This window comes from Dipodomys merriami, unplaced genomic scaffold, assembly GCF_024711535.1.
Source record: "Dipodomys merriami isolate MVZ:Mamm:240054 unplaced genomic scaffold, mDipMer1.0.p SCAF_359, whole genome shotgun sequence".
Lineage (NCBI taxonomy): Eukaryota > Metazoa > Chordata > Mammalia > Rodentia > Heteromyidae > Dipodomys > Dipodomys merriami.
The window spans coordinates 158,883-166,008 of record NW_027205148.1 but is presented as its reverse complement, the minus strand read 5'-3'; positions in this window follow the sequence as shown (position 1 = coordinate 166,008).

The following is a 7,126-nucleotide window of genomic DNA, read 5'->3' as shown; positions in this document are numbered from 1 at the left end:
GTAATGCCCCTGAACATTGTTGTTCAAGATTGTGCTCTACCACTTGAGCCACAGCTCCATGTCCAAGATTTTTGGTAGTTAATTGTAGATAAGATTCAACTTGCTTTCCTTCCCAGGCTGTCTTTGAACCATGATCCATAGATCTCAGCCTCCTGATTTAGCTAGATTTACATGCATGAGCCACCAGTGCCTGTCCCTAAGCCTTTTTAAATTACCTTCAAGGTCATTGAAAGCCCAAGAATTCTTCAGACAATCTGACCAACTCTCCCAGGAATCATAACTGTCCTTGATTCTCTGCCCTCATAAGGGTGCTCTCAGTATTTGGATACAAGGAAATGTGCCATTTGACAATCATCATTAAAACAGTATAACACAAAAAAATTGTGTTGTATACATGTTTCCTCTATAAGTTTAGGTGAAAAATACTGAGTTACAATATTCGTGTTCTTCATGGTGTTTAAATTATATAAATGAATGTGTTAGAATACAAATGCTCAGTGGAGTCCTAATATATCTTTGCATTAATAGAATAATAGATCATACATCTCTAAGTGTATTTGAGTAATAGCTAGTTTTAGTGAAGATGTGACTTTTTGATCCAGCTTCAGTAACATGTTCATAAATCACATAAAAATGGCTATTAGGTTTAGCATATTATAAAATCTGACATTCTTTTTTTTTGTATTTGGGTCTGGTCGTGGGGCCTGAACTGTGGGCCTAGGCACTGTCCCTCAGCACTTCATCTCAAAGCTAGCACTCTACCACTTGAGCCACAGTGCCACGTCCGGCTTTTTGCTTATGTGGTGCTGAGGAACCGAACTCAGGTCCTCAGGCATGCAAGGCAAGCACTCTACCACTGAGCCACCTTCCCAGCCCTAAAATCTGACATTCTGTCTATATTAAGTGCAGATTTGCTTCAGCTTGTTTCTAGTTTTTCTGATGTGAGAAAAAGTAATCACACTGTTACATGATTCAATTACCCAGAGGAGGTGACATCTCATGGAAGGTGAAGGTTCCCTAGCAATTTGTCAGAGATCCCATCCTCATGAGTAACACTGAACTATCTTAATGAAGTCTTAAAGGAGTGGCTGAAACAGTGTGGTCACACACACCTTTGAATGTTTTAGAAGACTGAGTAAGCAATATGTACTTAAATTACTCTTCATACATTATTGGACTGTTTCATGGTCGTTTTTTTACTTGAAACTTAGGCTGTATGTGATGATATATGGTCAATGATTTTTCTAGAAATCCCTCTTTTTTTTTCTAAGGTGTCCTCACAAGATTCCCCCACCCCACACACTATTTTCTGTTTTAGTCTTTGTTTTCTGCTCTCTAGCTTTGTTCATTTGTATTTTTCTTTATGTATCTATTTTTCTCTGTGTATTCTTTCCCAGCCTGTCTTCCCTCCATCTGTCTCTCACTTTTTACTTTTCTTCAAATGCTCTGTCTGGGATCTAGTTTTTCTTACAAATTTTCTTTTGCTGGAGTGGCTCTTAGAATTGGAATTTTTCTTACACATTGTATGATTGTTGATTTTGCCGTATTCCATTTGAAGGCAGGTCTTGCTATGTAGTCCAGCTTGCTCTTGAAATTTTATGTAGCCTAGCCTACGTCGGCTGGTAATCCCAAATTCAGGGAGTATAGGTCTATTCCATCCTTTTTGGTTACATTAACCACTAAATATGGCCACATTGTTTTATGGTCATGCCTTCCATCCATCTACAGCATTTTTCACCTTCCATATATGAGGCTGTAAAATCATTAAATACACAGCTCCTACCAGTCTTTAGAATCATTATAATTACTGGGTCTATGAGTTTGTTGATCCTTGGAAGCGCAGTAAGGGAAACCATACCATGGCTGATACTTGATGCCTGGTGTATTTTATTTAGCTTAATTGTATTCAAGATATATCCCTGCTGTAAAATGTATTAAAGCTTTCTTCCTGTTAAACACATTTATCTATTCTTTCCAGGCTTCTGTCTTTTGGTTATTGTGAGTAGTTGTTGTGTAGTGATTGTCCAAATAGTTGTTCTAGTCCCTGTTTACTTCCATTGGTATAAATCTAGAAATAGAAGTGCTAGGCCATATTCCTTTGTAATTCTATATTTAGTTCTTTTAGAAGTCTCCATACCATCGTTGATTGTTTTAAATTGCTGCCAGAAATGCATCAAAATTCACTTTGTTGTCATATCTTTCCCAAGAGTTGTTAGACTTTAGAAACTTTTTTGTTGTTTTTGTTTAAAAGTATGTATGAGGACTGGGAAGTGGTTCAGTGGTAGAGCCCTTGGCTTGCATGCATGAGGCCCTAGGTTCGATTCCTCAGCACCACATAAGCAAAAAGAAAAAAAGACTAAAGTGGTGATGTGGTTCAAGTGGTGGAGCGCTAGCCTTGAGCTGAAGAGCAGAGGGACAGCAACCAGGCCCAGAGTTCAGGACCCACGACCGAACCACCCCCCCAAAAAAAAGTATGTATTAAATAATTTCATTTTGATTTGAAGTTTTCTAGTAACTATTGACATTGACCTTTTTTATATTTAATGAGCTACCTGTATATATTCTATTTAGAAAACTCTCTTCAGTTTTTTCCATTTTGAAATTAGATTTTGTGCCATGGGAGGGGTTAGTTATAGAAATTTGGTGTTTTTTTTTGTTGTTGTTGTTTTGTTTTTTTAATGAACTCTGGGCCTGAGCATTCTACCTCAGCTCTTCAGCTCAATGCTAGCACTCTACCACTTGAGGCACAGCGCCATTCCTGGCTTTTTCTGCTTATATGGTGTTCAGGAATCAAACCCAGGGCCTCATGCATGCAACGCAAGCACGCTAACACTGAGCCACCTTCCCAGCCTTGTTTTATATTTTTAATTCACTGTGGTTAGTAATCTATTTAGGGATATATACAAGTATTTTCTCTAATACCATGCTTTCTCTTCCTTGTTGATCACGCCTTCTGATATACAATGTTTTAATTATATGCACTAAATTTGATTTGGTTTAATATCAAACACTTTTGGTGTCCTATCAAAGGAGTCACTGTCAAGTCTAATGTCATGAAGCTTTCCTCTCTTGTCTCTTCTTTTCCTACTTTCCCTTCCCTTCTTTTTCCCTTGTTTTCCACTACTGTCTTGTCAGCTCTCCTTTTCTCTGCCCCTTTTCTCTCCTCTCCCCGCTCCACTCATTTTCATTTCTCTTTATGTCTGAGGACTGTGTTGCCACAATTAGTGTCAAAGTCCCGACCATGCTTTCTTGTGCTAGTAGTAGATCTTGAATTCAGTCTGTCAGCTTCCTCAGTCACTGTTGACACTTTGATGTAAGCCATGCCTCCAACCTGTTACTAGCTACTTAATTTGAGTTGTCCACCAAGGCTGCTTCCAGACCTCAGCCTCCTTAGTAACTAGGACACATTCTTGCTCCTGAAGCACATGTTTTGTTTTTCATACCAGAACGTACTGTTACTGGTTTATATGGAATTCATATTCAACCTCCACTCCAAAATTTCAAATTAATTTGAGTTGTCTACCATGCTGGGTTCCAGACCTCAGCCTCCTTGAGTAGCTAGGGTCTGATAACAATCTTGAGCTAGAGCACTTATTTTGATTTGCTTTTTTCTTACCTGAACATTTAACACTAACAGTTAATTTGATACTAAAACAAGATTACTGGTTTATGTAGAATTAATATTCAACCTCAATTCCAGTATTTCACATTTCAAATTAAGTGTTATATTTCTAATAGTTGTACCTATTCTAACTGGTACATTATCTTCACTAAGCAAACAGTTTAGGCTAGCACAACTACATGGAAGAATCTACATTTTCTGAAGACTTCCTCTATCCTCTACCCAATGGATTATCTATTGAAGGTTATTTTCTTTCAACACTTTACACATATTTTTCCTTTTTGTGTGCTAGTCAACATTCACCACTGGTATTGTCATGCATGGCTGGATTGGCGGGATGATTGTTGGCAATTCTTCCTTTGTAATGAGGTTCAAAGTACAAATCAAAAGTCTTTCCATTTAGCCTCTGCAAAACAAATTAGTACATATTTCATTCCAACTTTTAAAATATCCTTCTATAGTTTTTAGGTCACATCACTTTTTATCCTTTTTATCCTCTGTTTTGCTTGTGGTGGTCATATTTCACAATTTTTGTCATTTTTAATGTCCCAGAAGCCCCTTGCCCTTTGCCTCCATCCTTCAATAAAGGCCTAATAAAATGCAATTGTAGTCAAGAAATATTTTATTCCTCTGTCACCTAAATTTCTTATTGTAGGAGGTATGCAATGTTCACCAAAGTTCATGTAGCGGTTCTTACAGAGGAAGGAAGTATCAGGGTATCTATGACCACATTTCAATCATTACAATTTCTTCAGACTGGGGAAGCACCAGCTGCTGCACGGGGAGGAAGCTGCCACTGAGGCCACTGCTCCACTGGCCCCTGGCCGCTTTGTGCCTGTGTCTGGGAAAGCCAGTGTAAGATGAAGATTGTCTTTCCCCAGCCATTTGGATAATCAAGAGTTTGGGACAGATCCTTTGAAAGTGAGGAGCCAGGTGAAAAGCACAGTCTATGGTGCTGAAATGGATTAATAAGGAACAATTTTCTGTCATATTCTTTTATGTAAGACAGCCCATATCATGGAAGTGTTTTTTTAACAATTTATTTTCCTACAGACTACCCCATCAAACCACCTGAGGTTGTGTTTACAACAAGAATTTATCATCCAAATATTAACAATAATGAGAGTATGTGTCTTGATATTCTAAGGTCACAGTGGTCTCCTGCTTTAACTATTTCTAACGTTCATTTATCCATTTATTCACTGCTATGTGATCTGAACCTAGATGACCTCCTAGAGCCAGAGATTGCATGGACAATAAAACAGACAGAAACAAGTGCAACAGAGTATCTTGGGAATAGAATCAAAAGTATGTCATGTGATGCTACCTTAAAGTCAGAATAACCTGTATTATAGCTGAAATGAACTTGAAAGTACTGTTCCTTTTTTGATTTCTTGTCTGGCTGCTCCCCTATCAGACCTCATCTTTTCTTTTAAATTTTATTTTTTCCTTACCTCCCTCTCCTTTCATTTACATTCTCATCTGAGAAAACTTAGGTTCTTCCAGATTTGGACAATAACTGCTTTTAGAAACTGTAGTTACAAGAAAGCAGTTGCCCAAGACGCATTTTTTTAAGTTCAGCATTTGTATTATGCAGCCAGTATGTGCCCTTTTTTTTTGTCAGTCATGGGGCTTGAAATCTGGGCCTGAGTGCTGTCCCTCAGCTCTCCAGCTCAAGGTTAGCATTCTACCACTTGAGCTACAGCACCACTTCCTATGTTCACTCTCAACCTGATTATGAAACCAAACCATTCCTCACTATTTTAACATGATGAAGAAGCCATCTGAGGGGACGGGATCTGGATTATCACCTGTCACATCAAAGGAAACAACATTTTAGCAGCATCCATTCTTGATGAAGCCTTCCACTGTTAGAGATTTGAGGTTACATGTACTTTATGCTCCTAAATGATGTGGCTGGAGAATTGGTATTGAATTTATATTATCAGCAGAACAGAAAATGTGGTGTATTTTATACAGGTCAATAAAGGAGTGAGCTGTTCTGCTCTAGAAAATGGAAATTAGAAGTCAAACACCTTTTGTATTTCAAAATAGGGTATCAAACATTTGTAATTTTCAGTTAAATTGTTAGGAGACAGAGCTATTAGTTAATCTGTCTTCCAATACACTGCTTAATATAGCACTGAATAAATGATGCAAGTTGTTACTAGGTAAGTGATGGATAGCTATGGTAGTACTTGATTTATTTTTCTACAATAAAGTTTCATAAACCAGAGTTAGCTGCCTGAATTAATCAGTATGGGGAATATATTTTCTAAATGGGAAGCTGTTTTTTTATTATTTTTCATGTGCATCCCCTAACTAAAACTTCTCTGCATCATGTGCATTTGAAGCTGGAGTGGGAGGGGAAAACGGAGTAATAGTGGGTTACAGTTTACAAAATAAAGTACTGTTATTGTGGGAGTTGCAATGAGGCTGTGTTGAATATAACCATATTGGGCATCCATGGGTTTGTTCAATCATTTACATTAATGAGCATTAAATGCAGCAGATATCATTTCAGATGACTTCACTAGATAGGTAGGAAGAAATAAGAAGTACTCCAGACCTGCTCTCCTGATAAGTAAAATAGATCATCAGTGCTGGAAGACATAACCTGGGATTCAGAACTGCAGCTTTTAGTCGAGAAAGGATGGTTATTTGGCTGATGGGCTGAAGAATCTTTGTTCTTCCGTGGTTCTGATAGGCAGGAATATCAGAAAAGGAATTTTTAAAAGACTTTGATCCACTGTGAAGACAAAATTTAAAATTCCCATAGATACCTCATAATTCTTAGTGAGAAGTTCAAACCTAAGAGATGTAGGTATAAAATCTTACTGCTAGGAACAGTTCATGCTTACATGATTGGCACAGTGATATGTAAGAAATATTATGGTTTCTCAGAATAGAAAATATTTTTGTTCCTCACCTAATGGTTGAGAATCAATACAACAAAATATATAAATTATTTCAAGGAAATAAAAAACAAATATTTCCTTATGACCAAACAAAATAAAAATTGAGAAAAACAATCCAAAGAATACTAAAGGGTATACTTTGTACACAGCTTACTATTTTGACAGTACATGGCTAAGTAATTTTAGGAAATATTTCCTCTGTTATAAAAAGAAGAAAACTGAAACACAGACATTCTTTTCCATTGTACAACATCAGTATTACTTTCTTAATTAAGACATTATGGAGAAAAGCATATATTTATCAACAATCCATTCCTACTTTGATATTTTAAAATATTTAATAATTAGAATGAGAAAAAATATCTTTACAGTATGGAATCTTTGGATCTCATTTGTGTTTTGTCTTTTTTTTCTGTGACTTACTTTAGATATCTGCGAAATGAATAAGATGTGCCAGCAAAATCCAGATGACAGTCCATGTGAAGTCTCAGTCACGAATATTAATACAGTGGAGGAAAGACTGAGTTTAGTAACTTTTCATGTGAGCTCAAAACATAAGCCAGAGTTGAGTAGGAAAAATGAGGAC